Source organism: Phaenicophaeus curvirostris, chromosome 6, assembly GCF_032191515.1.
Source record: "Phaenicophaeus curvirostris isolate KB17595 chromosome 6, BPBGC_Pcur_1.0, whole genome shotgun sequence".
NCBI lineage: Eukaryota > Metazoa > Chordata > Aves > Cuculiformes > Cuculidae > Phaenicophaeus > Phaenicophaeus curvirostris.
Window position 1 is genome coordinate 31,579,889 of NC_091397.1, and position 13,275 is coordinate 31,593,163.

A 13,275-nucleotide genomic window follows, 5' to 3' on the forward strand; every position below is an offset into this window, starting at 1 on the left:
ACCTCCCTGGACCTGCTGGTCATGCCATTTCTGATACAAGCCAAGATGCCATTGGCCTTCTTGGCCACCTGGGCACACTGCTGGCTCATATTCAGTCGGTTGTCAACCAACACCCCCAGGTCCCTCTCCTCCAGGCAGCTTTCTAGACAGACTTCTCCTAGTCTGTAGCACTGCATAGGGTTGTTGTGCCCCAAGTGCAGGACCCGGCATTTGGCCTTGTTAAACCTCATGCCATTGGACTCTGCCCAGCTGTCCAGCCTGTTCAGATCCCTTTGCAGAGCCTCCCGACCCTCCAGCAGATCGACACTTCCACCCAGCTTAGTGTCGTCCGCAAACTTGCTCAGGGTGCACTCGATGCCTTCATCCAGATCATTGATGAAGACATTGAACAGGGCTGGACCCAGCACTGAGCCCTGGGGAACCCCACTTGTCACTGGCCTCCAGCTGGATTTCACACCATTTACCACCACTCTCTGGGCCCGGCCAGCCAACCAGTTTTCCTCCCAGGAGAGTGTGCGCCTGTCCAGGCCAGAGGCTGACAGTTTCTCAAGCAGAACGCTGTGAGAAACTGTGTCAAAGGCTTTGCTGAAGTCCAGGAAGACCACATCCACAGCCTTTCCCTCATCCAGCAGCCGAGTCACTTTGTCATAGAAGGCGATCAGGTTAGTCTGGCAAGACCTGCCTTTTGTGAACTCATGTTGACTGGGCCTGATCACCTGGTTCTCTTGCATGTGCTTCATGATAGCACTCAAGATCACCTGCTCCATGACTTTCCCTGGCACTGAGGTCAGACTGACAGGCCTGTAGTTTCCTGGGTCCTCCCTGCGGCCCTTTTTGTAGATGGGCACAACATCCGCCAGCCTCCAGTCCAGTGGGACTTCCCCAGTCTTCCAGGAGTGTTGGAAGATGATGGAAAGGGGTTTGGCCAGCACATCCGCCAGCTCCTTCAGTACCCTAGGGTGAATCCCGTCTGGCCCCATAGACTTGTGGGTGTCTAGTCAGGCTAGCAAGGCTCTGACCACCTCCTCTTGGATCACGGGAGCCTCATTATGCTCCTCTAGCTCCTGGGTTAGTACACAGACGGAATGACCCTCCTTACAACTAAAGACTGAGGCAAAGAAGGCATTAAGTACCTCAGCCTTTTCCTCATCCCCTGTTACTGTTGTTCCTTCTGTGTCCAATAGGGACTGTATGGTCTCCCTAGTCTGCCTTTTATTATTTATATATTTGTAGAAAGATTTTTTGTTATCTTTCACTGACTTGGCCAATCCAATTTCTAGCTGAGCCTTAGCCCTTCTGATTTTTTCCCTACACAATCTCACTTCCCTCCTGTAGTCCACCCAAGAGGCCTGTCCCTTCTTCCAGAGGCCATAAACATTTCTCTTCTTCTTGATATCCCTCAAGATCTCTCTATTCAACCAAGCTGGCTTTCTCCCCTGCCGGCTTTTTTTCCGGACCACGGGGATGGCTTTCTCCTGAGCTGCTAGGACCACCCTTTTGAAGAGCTCCCAGCCCTCCTGGGCTCCCTTGCCCTTGAGTACTGTCTCCCATGAGACTTTGCCAACCAGCCTGCTGAAGAGATCAAAGTCTGCCCTCTGGAAATTTAATGCTACCGTCTTGCTAACCACCCTCTTCACTTCACCTAGAACAGAAAATTTTATCATCTCATGGTCACTTAGTCCTAGGCGTCCACCTACCGCCACATCCCCTACAAGGCCTTCTCTGTTCACCAACAGCAGGTCTAGGAGGGCACCCTCCCTTGTTGGTTCATTCACCAGCTATGCGAGGAACTTGTCTCCCACGCACTCCAGGAACCTCCTAGACTGCTTCCTTTCTGCTGTGTTGTACACCCAGCAGATATCAGGCAGATTGAAGTCTCCCACAAGAACAAGAGGCATTGAGCTAGAGATTGACCACAGCTGTTTATAGAAGAGCTCATCAGCTGCTTCTCCTTGGTTGGGTGGTCTGTAACAGACTCCCATCACAAAATCTACCTACTGGTGGGCTCCTCTGATTTTGACCCACAGGCACTCAACCTCCTGATGGTCACAATCCATCTCAGTGGAGTCCAAGTCCTCCCTTACAAAGAGGGCTACCCTGCCTCCTCTCCTACCCTTCCTGTCCCGCCTGAAAAGCTTATACCCCACCATAGCCGTACTCCAGTTATATGAGTCATCCCACCACGTTTCCGTGATGGCAACGACATCATAGGCCCCTTGCCCTATGACAGCTTCCAGCTCCTCCTTCTTATTCCCCATGCTGTGTGCATTGGTGTAAATGCACTTCAGCTGAGCTGCCGAGCCTACAGCCCTCCTAGAGGGAACAGGGTTCGTTCCCAACTGCCTGGTAACTGGAGTAGTTGACACCAGAGTGCCTGCATCTCCCTTAGCACCCCGAGGTGTGTTCTCCCCCACTTTTTGTGTGGTGAGGTACTGGTGGTCCTCACCCGCGCACCCTCTCCCAATCACCAATTCCCCACGTCCAGGCTCGTTCCTGTCTAGCCTGGGCTCAACCCCCTCCCCCTTCACATCTAGTTTAAAGCTCGATTTATGAGCTTGGCTAGGTTTCTAGCAAGGGCTTTAGTCCCCCTAGGAGACCCATGTTTCCCGCCCTTAGCGAGAAAGCCTGGGGGTGCGTGAGCCCCGCCATGATCAAAAAAGCCAAAGCCCCTCTCCTCGCACCAGGCTCGGAGCCAGGGATTAATCGAATTCTTCATCCTGGCTTCCCGCTCCTCTCTATTTAGCACTGGGATGGAGCAGAATACTACTTGTGCCCCAGAGCCCTCCATCATTCTCCCAATTGCCCTGAAGCCATTCTTGATGGCTTTGGCCTTTTTGTTTGTTAGGTCGTCATTACCAGTTTGGACTACTATCAGAGGATAGTAGTCTGTCTCATGGACCAGGGAAGGAAGTTTTCTAGCTACCTCCTTCCCTGATGCCCCCGGTAAGCAGCAGACCTCTCTGTAGAGCGGGTCCGGTCTGCAAATGGGTCCCTCCGTTCCTTTTAGGAGGGAGTCCCCTACAACAATCACCCTCCTCTTCTTCTTGATGGAGGATGTTTTTATCTTTTTCTGAGAATGGTGCAGCCTAGGGAAGGATTCTAGGCTGTGGGAGCCACCATCCTCATCCTCAGGGCTGGATTCCACCTGCAGCACCTGGTACTTGTTCACCAGGGGGATCTGGGGCTTTGCTGTCTGGGTGAGGGGAACAGGTTTCCTTCCTCTGGCAGGAACTTGCTGCCACTCCCCATCTCTTGTTCCCCCAACCGTGCAGTTTGCAGGTAGATCTCACAGCATTCACTACAAATTACATCAAATGTAAACCCTGGCACAAAGATTGCCTCAGTGTTTTAATCATCCAGTTTCCCTTGCGTTGCAATGGTGAAGAGCCCCAGCTTCCATTATTCAAGGACGAGACCCAGAGAGCTTCCCTAGTGTCATATATTCACTTTACAAGTACTGCCTCCCTTTCCCTTGACTGAGAAGCAATGCACAGTAAACACTTTTGCGTCTAAATGGGAAATACAGAGAAAATTTGTTGGCAGTATGACTAACACACACCACTGATTGTCACTGCGACTGAAAAGGGGGATGGGAGGAAAGAAAGATGGTATGTCAGAGACACATCGTTGCTTGTGTTTTCCATCACTGTCATAGATCTTTCCAGGGATCTCAAATGTATCCGTTCATGAGGGGTTTTTCACCCTTTGAGCACATACATTCATAAGCCTCGGCATTCTCTACAAATAAAACTGCAATAAGGGAGACCAATTATTTTCCTCACATAGCAATGAAACTACTGTTTGCATTTATGAGTGTACCAATTAAAGGTTCAAGTGAGTTCATTGCACTTCCAGAAAAGACTGCATCTGCTTAGGTTCTGTCAACCCCAAATGATAGAGAATATCATATTATGCCAAGTGACCATAATTCTCATTTGAGAAAATGACATGTCTCAAACACCTGGAGTAGCACAAAAATAAGAACATGACATAGGAGGGAACAGTGAGTTGAAGATTTGTCTTGGTAGTACTTTCTATCCTCACTCTACATCAAACATCATATGCTGCTGAAACAGGTGTGCTCCATCTCTCCTCTGAGAATTAATCTATATTTTGAGGAAATTGTAGCTATTATTAAGAAAACCTAAGTGTGTATTTATGGATTAGTCAACATGAAATAATACCTATCCCCAAACAAAAGTTTAAAACATGGAAGAAGGAAAAGAACATTCTCTTCCCAAATGTTCACTGTTCATGAAGGTTTTATTCTTCATAATTATCTTTAACAGATTATCTATCCTTTCTTATTTAATTGATTTGCTGTATAAATCTTTCACTGTGTTTAACTTTAGTAGTACAACGTTACTGCATCTGTTGGAAGCACCAGTGAAATCTTACAGAGGATCTCTTCATGCCACGCTCCTTTTTCGTTTCCAACTTAGAAAAGTTCAGAAAAAAACCAAAATAAGATACTAATACTCCCCAAAACAAGTTAATTTGCCAGACATTAAATTGTTTCATGGAAAGGAAGTGAACAACTAATACAGCTGAGCATGAATGCTTTAAATAACTTAGATTAACTGATATAGGCAGCTATTTTGTTGGTGGATAGAGAAGTAAAATATTCCAAAGGTGAGCTATGTTTACCATTGTCTCCTAAGATTTCTAAATGAGAGGAAGGATGTGAGTAAATGGATGACAGGCACAGCAGGTTGTGTACCACCACCACACATGCACACTCACCGTCTCCATCAACTATATCAGCTGGTTGATTCATCAACCCCTCTTGCTAGGGGAAGCAAGAGGCATCAGAAGAGACATTAGAAAATATGAGCTCTCCCTTGGCCAAAAAGCTGAACCAAGATTTAAAGTTCACAGTAAAGTCAAACGATGTTGAACATGCACAAAGTGGGGGGTTTATGGTGCTCTTGCAAGTGTACTGGTTGCCTCAGTTATCCATCAGAGGATAAGATAAATGGGAGTTTGAAAAACAACCTCAAACAGAACGACCCCAAACAAAACTATGATTGCACTTCCCCAGAAGTGCATGAAGCATATGTTGGGATGGGGGTGCAATATAAATATTTAACAAAAAACATATCCATTCCCTGTGCAGACCATAAATTAGGCAACTACTTTTAAAAGTATTACCCCAAAATATTTTTAACTTGCTCTGTCTTGTGAATGTGTTCCAACTGTTCCTCTGTCAGAACAATCTCTGCTTATTTTTTGTCTACTTCTCAGAACATTGCTGTTCTAATGCTGAATAAAATAAATGTCTACAGTTGACCTTGTGAGGAAAGCTGTTTTCGTGGGTTGAGACAGCAGTTTCATCTCTTAAAGGAATAAATATCCTCTAACAGATTTCTTTTATTGCAACATTGCTTCCTTTTCTGGGGAATATTAATAAAAAGCTCAAAGCTTCCTGAAAAACATTTATTTCATTTGTCTGTTTTGCTGAGTATGAAACAAGCATTTTGGGTAATGTTGTGACAGTCTGTGAGATGGGCTGAGAAAGCCTGAGGGCGAGACTGTTCCTCAGGTGACCACTTCCATGGACTTATATTAAATTCATCTATGTTAGAGATGTGCACAGATATTTCCTGACAAAAATAACATAAAGATTTACTTCTTCTACTAATTCATGCTGGAACCTAGCAAATATTAATTAATTGATAGAAGGGATTCCATTAAAGTAAACTTCAAAAGACGCTGATCTTCCTTGATGGACTATAGAAAAATGGGCTGTTCAGATAGTAACTGAGAAGACTCAAGAAAAGAATTAATATTATCTAGAGATGATATTAATAGATTTTCTTAATCAAAGAAATTCTTTTAAGTGAATTATCTTGACCAAATAAGAGAAAGCAATTATCTGCCCTGAGTTTATGTGGGTCATAAGGGATAGGATGCCAAACTCTACCAGTGAGAGACACCCTGTGGTAATAGCTTAAACTGCCACACTTACAGTTGTCTGTGAAGAAACAGCAGAAGAATTAATGATTTATGATGATTAATAATAGATTATGATGCCATACTTTTAAATAATACATGCAACAACAGCAGCATGGATCTGATGTAAAAGTGGCAGTTTCTGTTTACAAAACATGGCTCATAAATTTAAGTTCATCTTTAAGCTCGCAAATCAAAGCATTGATCTTTTTCACACCTTCTTCTGCCCCTGCCTGAGGTGCGACCGTACATGCAGCTAGAGCTCACATCCCCTATTAATTCAATTCACAATAACCACTTTTGCCATCAGTTCACACGCTTCCACTAGTTTATCACATTAAGAAAACCCTACAGCTTATATTTGTTTTTTCAAACTTCTTGTCTTCATTTACAAGTTCCTTCAAAGCTCTCCCTTTCTCTGCCTTTTGTCAACACTTTTGTAGGCTTACATTACCCCTAGACCTCTCTAATCCCCAAACAAACAAAGGATATGAAGGAAAATTAGGGTCCCCCAATTCTAAGAGCCACAAGGACTCACACCTACAGACGTCACTGTGGATTTAGTCAGGTGTGTTATCACGATGTGCCAAAGCTTTGTATATGAGGTCTCCTCATCTCCCTTGCCCTCTGTTCTACTCTGCTGCTCCCACACATGGGAGGCCGTGCAGCAGAATCACAGAATCACAGAATAACCAGGTTGGAAGAGACCCACCGGATCACCGAGTCCAACCGTTCCTACCAAACACTAAACCATATCCCTCAGCACCTCGTCCACCCGTGCCTTAAACACCTCCAGGGAAGGTGACTCAACCACCTCCCTGGGCAGCCTGTTCCAGTGCCCAATGACCCTTTCTGTAAAGAATTTTTTCCTAACGTCTAGCCTAAACCTCCCCTGGCGGAGCTTGAGGCCATTCCCTCTTGTCCTGTCCCCTGTCACTTGGAAGAAGAAGCCAGCACCCTCCTCTCTACAACGTCCTTTCAGGTAGTTGTAGAGAGCAATGAGGTCACCCCTCAGCCTCCTCTTCTCCAGGCTAAACAACCCCAGCTCTCTCAGCCGCTCCTCATAAGGCCTGTTCTCCAGCCCTTTCACCAGCTTTGTTGCTCTTCTCTGGACTCTCTCCAGAGCCTCAACATCCTTCTTGTGGTGAGGGGCCCAGAACTGAACCCAGGATTTGAGGAGCGGTCTCACCAGTGCCGAGTACAGAGGGAGGATAACCTCCCTGGACCTGCTGGTCATGCCGTTTCTGATACAAGCCAAGATGCCATTGGCCTTCTTGGCCACCTGGGCACACTGCTGGCTCATATTCAGTCGGCTGTCAACCAACACCCCCAGGTCCCTCTCCTCCAGGCAGCTTTCTAGACAGACTTCTCCTAGTCTGTAGCACTGCACAGGGTTGTTGTGCCCCAAGTGCAGGACCCGGCATTTGGCCTTGTTAAACCTCATGCCATTGGACTCTGCCCAGCGGTCCAGCCTGTTCAGATCCCTTTGCAGAGCCTCCCGACCCTCCAGCAGATCGACACTTCCACCCAGCTTAGTGTCGTCCGCAAACTTGCTAAGGGTGCACTCGATGCCTTCATCCAGATCATTGATGAAGACATTGAACAGGGCAGATGTGCCCCAAAAAGCAGCAGGTCAAATTGGCCCCTCTCTTCAGTAGGAAAGCAGCTGGGCCCCAGCTAAATTGCTCAAAAGAAGTTTGCCCTTACCCCAGAGCAGAAAAGCTGCCCTGTGTTCCTCTGCACATACTCAGAGATGCCTTGGAAACAGCAAGATCAGCCAGGACTGCTGCCAGGTAGGTCATTTCTCTAACACAGACAAGGAAGAAAATAGGGCATTTTATTCTTTGGAGGGTTTCCTGATCATTCCTCTGTGCATTGGAAATAAACACCAATCAAGGGATTTTTCATTGGAGTGTGTGTGTAGTGCCTGTAACTCTGGAAGACAAAAGATAACACTGGTTTATATTTTCTTCCAAATCTACCAGCCTAGCTAAACATGCAGGCTCTCCCTTGCCTGGTTTTATCAAAATGGTCTTTAGTATAAACAGCTTAAGCTTATGGACATGAGAGAATGAGAGCTTTACAGAAACAGTCGCAGGGACAAGTACACCCGCCTTTCTACTGGCAGCTCTGATGAACTGAATCTCGGGCTCGACTGAAACCAGTTTGGCAGGAACTAAAATACATGGATGAATTAAAAATCCAATACTTGAAGAATCTGAAAATTTAATTCCCAAAGCATAAAAATATAACTGATTTCTCTTGTATATCTCATTTAAATTTTTTCCATTAAATTAGTATTTCTGAACATAAACAGCATGAAGACAAGCTGTAGTCCAACAATATCAGCTGCAAAGCATATGCTCGAGCAGCATGTTGCTTCTACTCTGCTGCCTCACATTCTGTGTGGTAGTGCTCCCAGGTAAGACCATTAATACCACCAACATAAAATCCTCTAATTCATCACTTACCAGCTTGGAATACATGTCCATCATCTTCTTCGACTGCAATACTGAAATCTCATGCATTTTTCCACCCACATTTCTTATTGTTACAGGCAACAATATACTGGATATATTTTTTTAAAGTTTCAGCTCCCTCTGCTGTGCAATTTTTTTTTTTTAAAAAAGAAGCTTAATGTTTTATTGTTGAAAACAGGGTAGGAGTGAAATGATTTAGACCAAAAATAATTTAAGAAAATACTCAAAATTATTTTCTTGTCCTCTGTGTTGAGTAACTAAGCTGTGAGATCATTCTGTGCTGATATTTGGGAATCATGGACCTACTCTTAAATTACCCTAAAGCACGGACCTAATCTTAAATTATCATAAAGCTTCGCAATAGAGGAAATGGCCACGCCTCACTACAGCCTCCATGTACTCTTTTAAAATCTCAGTCAGATGCACTTGGTATTAGTACTCAGAACTTCAAGCAGCAGTCATGCAGTGATGGGGCTACATCAATTTGCTTCAATATACACGTACCTGTGAACAGCTGCCTCTCTCTCTCTACATATATATACACAAAATATCAAACCACTGCAGAAGAAAAAAAGGAAAACATCATTAACATCAATGAAACTTATAGTTTTGCTTTGTTAAGAGCAAGTTAGGTAATATTCAAAATTAAAATAATGAAAAGCATAACCAAGGTTGTATTTCTGTCTGTATAAGCCCCTACAAAGAGTTCTAACACGTTTAACCAGTTCCAAGTCTTGGATCTCAGGCCCAAGAGAAACCTTCAGTCCAATGAAAAAGATGATGGTAAAAGAAAAGGCAGTGTCTCACTGCATGATTTGCCACAGAACATTAGCAGAAATAAACCATTTCTGATTGAAAGCTTTTAATCTACGAATGATTGAGAAGGAAAAAAAAAAAACCAAAACAACAACAACTGAGCAAAACACCATCTTCATTTCATTATGAATTCCCAGAGCAGACATGTGCCCTTAGATGTGCGAACAAATATTCTGGAATTTAAAGTATCTTAAAGTTGGAAACAAGGCTGAGATTTGCTCCTCTTCATCCAAAGATACATAATTCGTCTTTGCTCTGCATAAGCAATGGTGCTCCACTTACAGTCTTGTCATACTACATTACAAAAATTCTCTTCATCCTACCTCGAGACTAGTACTACCTTTAGGATTATTTTGTAAAAATTCCTTGGATAAAATTAAGCAGTATCAAAGCAGTTGTACCCTAGACAGCAAACCATCTTTAACCTCAGGACCTGGAAGAATGACGGAGAACATGATGGGTGCTATTAAAAGTCTTTTAAAGGACAATGCAATCATCTAGTTCAATCAACATGGGTTCACAAAGGGAAAGTCCTGTCTAACTAATCTGATATGCTTCTACTATATGGTCACCTACCTAGTGAGTGGAAGGGTGGTAGTGGACGCAGATTTTCTGAGTTTTAATAAGGCTTTTGGTACTGTCCCCCATAGCATCCTTCTAGACAACTTGTATAGCAACGAGATGAGCAGGTACAGGGTGCACTGTGTGAAGAACTGGCTGAAAGACAGGGCTCAAAGGGTTGTGGGCTACATGTGACAGGCAGCCAGTCACCAGTGCTGTTCTTCAGGTCTCAATTCAGTTGTATTCAACATTTGTATCAATGATCTAGATGCAGGAGCTGAATGCACTCTTAGGAAGTTTGCTGATGATACTAAACTGAGTGGTGCTGTTGAATCTCTTGAGGGACAAGAAGTCTTGCAAAGGGATCTGGATATATTGGAGCATTGGGCAATCATCAGTCCCATGAAACTGAACCAGACCAAATGCTGGATTCTGCACCTGGGAAAGAATAATGCCAAGCACAAATCTAAACTGGAAGAGGAGTGGCTGGAGAAGACCCCCGTAGAAACAATTCTAGGGATGCTGGTTGACAGGAGGCTCAACAGGAGTCAGCAGTGTGCCCTGACAGCCAGGAGGGAAAACCACATTCAGGGGTGCATTAAAGCCAGCTCAACTACACAGTCAAGACAGATTATCCCACTGTATTTAGCTCTGGTGAAGACTCACTTTCAGTACTGTGTGCAGTCCTAGGCCCCACAATTTTGAAATTATGTTAAGGCACATGGATGCATCCAGATAACGGCAACAAAGCTGGGGAAGGGGCTGGCAGGCATGCCCTCTGAGAAGCAGGTGAGGACTCTGGATTTGTCTAGTCTGGAGAAAAGGAGGCTGAGGGGCACCCTCACTGCTGTCTATAGCAGCCTGAGGAAGGTAAGGAGGAGAGGGAGGTGTTGATCTCTTCTTGCTGGGACCCAGTGCCAGGATGCATGGGAATGGCTCTACGCTGCATTCATCAGGGGAGGCTCAGACTTGATACAAGGAAATGTTTCTTTACAGAGAGGGTGGTTAAACCCTGGAACAGGCTTCCTGGAGAGATAGTTGATGCCCCATACATGCCAGTGCGTAAGAAGCATTTGGACATGCCCTTAATGCCATGCTTCAACTTTTGGTCAGCTCTGAAGTGGTCAGGTAGTTGGAATACATGTTGTTGCAGGGTCCTTCCAGCTCAGCTCATCTAGTCTAGTCTCGTCTATGCTGTTCAGTGTTGTTCAGTGATGTTCTAACGTATTTTCCTTTTAAAACTGTTAATGTACAGCTGAACAAATAAGAAAGGTGGAAGAAAGAGACAAAATTAACTTCCTGCTGCAAATAGAGACTTCCACACAAGCATTCCCACATCCCTGTTTGCTAACTTACATTACTTGCACCATTGCTTTAGAATTGAAAATCCGAAACATCTGTGTTGAATTCATTTAAATGCAAGGACTGTGCAGTGAGCATTTATAGGCTGGGAAAAGTAACTATTTACCTAGCAAAGAAATGAAGAGTTTCATGAAAATCCACCTCTTCAGTATTTTGAAGATGGATATATTCATACTTATGATGAAATAACAGAGAGAACTATGGCAACATGGAGATATTGAAACACACAGCAATTGAAAATTCCCACCTGTAAACAGCATGAAAAATGGAACAAACAGGCATACTTACAGCTCTTTAAGACACAGTTAGACAGTAGCAATGACAGGGACAACACTAATGTTGAAATATTTTTAAATACCTAAATGCATTCTCACAGCCTTTGAGAATTCTTTTCCCCCTCATTCCTTTTCTAGCTCAGATATAGTCCATCAGGTACTCTTTTAATTGACATCAGTACAGACTTCAGTGAAGAAAGGTGCAGAACTGCAAGATGATTTGATGTAAACCTACCATCTATCCTTTCAATATATCTACACCACTGTAGTACTCCCACAGCTCCCAGAAGGTAAACTGCTCTGTCCCCATGTTTGTTTTTTTTCCTTCATACTCCAGAAGGGTTCAGCAGACTCTCCAGTGCTATTGGATCCAACTGTCTAAAGACTTTTTTCACACCCATCTCTCTCTCTCTGAAAGGCCACAACTCTGTCCCAACTTCTAACTTTCTAATGTGCCACCAAGAGAAGAAGGAAGCATTCCTGGTGTTTGCAGTAACACCAAAGTACACTGTCTAATTTAAGCCCCCCTGTCTCTTGTGCCTCCCTTACAGAGACATAGGTTGCAAAGCATGTTGTATGATGCAATAGCTACCACAAAATTCAATGTCTTCATCCACTTCAGGAGAAGGCAAGAGGGCTTATGGCTTATGTGTCCCACCTGTCCTGAAGTTTACAAAAGAAAAATTAGAAACTTTCTCTCTTTTTTCAACTGTATCCTCCCCCGACGGCATGTAGCTACCTCCACTTGTGCAGTCTCCACTTTATTCAATAGAAGGTTGTACAAATCCCCAGAGGGAACCACCTCTTACACTGTGAGAGGCTGCTCTGCAGGCACATGCCAAGACAGCTGTTGGCAAGATATCTTTCAGGGCTAGTCCTGCCAGATTCAGAAATTCTGGAGACAAAGAACAGAGAGGAAGCTGCACATGGTGTGGGGACCTACTGAAGCTTCTTCTCCCTCCTGGGGTCTTGGTCCCTAATAAATTGACCATTGTCTGACTCGGCAGTTCTACATTCTTTTGCCGATTGTCAAGGAACACAAAACATACCAGGAAACACTACCAATGTTTTGTTCCCACTGAGAGAACTGTCTGTTTAATTTGATCACTTACTATGAGCCATAATCCAGTCTCCTCCACAGAGACTGGCAGGACTGCTAAGTAAAATGTATTCCCCTACACTACCATACAGAAAAAGGTATTAGAGACAACAATGGAATTTGCAGTGGAAGAGAATTGTTCAGATTCATCACAATTAAGAAAGACAAAGCTTTAAACAGAGGCCAGAGAAAAAGACTGGTGACAAAACAGATCACAGAGGTTTAAAGAAAATTAGTAGTAAGCGGCAGACATGAAATCATGGCTATAGGGTAAAGGTCAAGAAGGAATATTTTTAAACTAATTGGAAAAGAAGGGAATTCTTGCAGTTCTTACAAATTCAGAAGTACGATGTGCAAATAGCATTAAAGAGAAGAAAATGAGCATGAAGAAGACAAGTTGGGGAGCTATCAAGCTACTGTATAATTTTCTAGTACAAATAACTAACACCGTTGTATCTTTTGATATTTAAAAATAGATGAAGCATTGAAAAATACTAAGTAAGAAACAATGCCACAATATTCTGAGGGAATTGGACTAGGTGACTTCCATTTTTCTTTTATGATACGCGCTTTAACAAAAGCCAAGATGATTTTAAACAAGGAGTCTGACAGGAAGAATATAAAAGATACTGAAGATGAAAGCCAAGTGGTTCAGAGCTTGAAGAAAGGCTCTGCTTAGAGTAAGGAAAAAAAAAAGTCATGCAACCTGTGGAAGAAAGAACTGGTATTA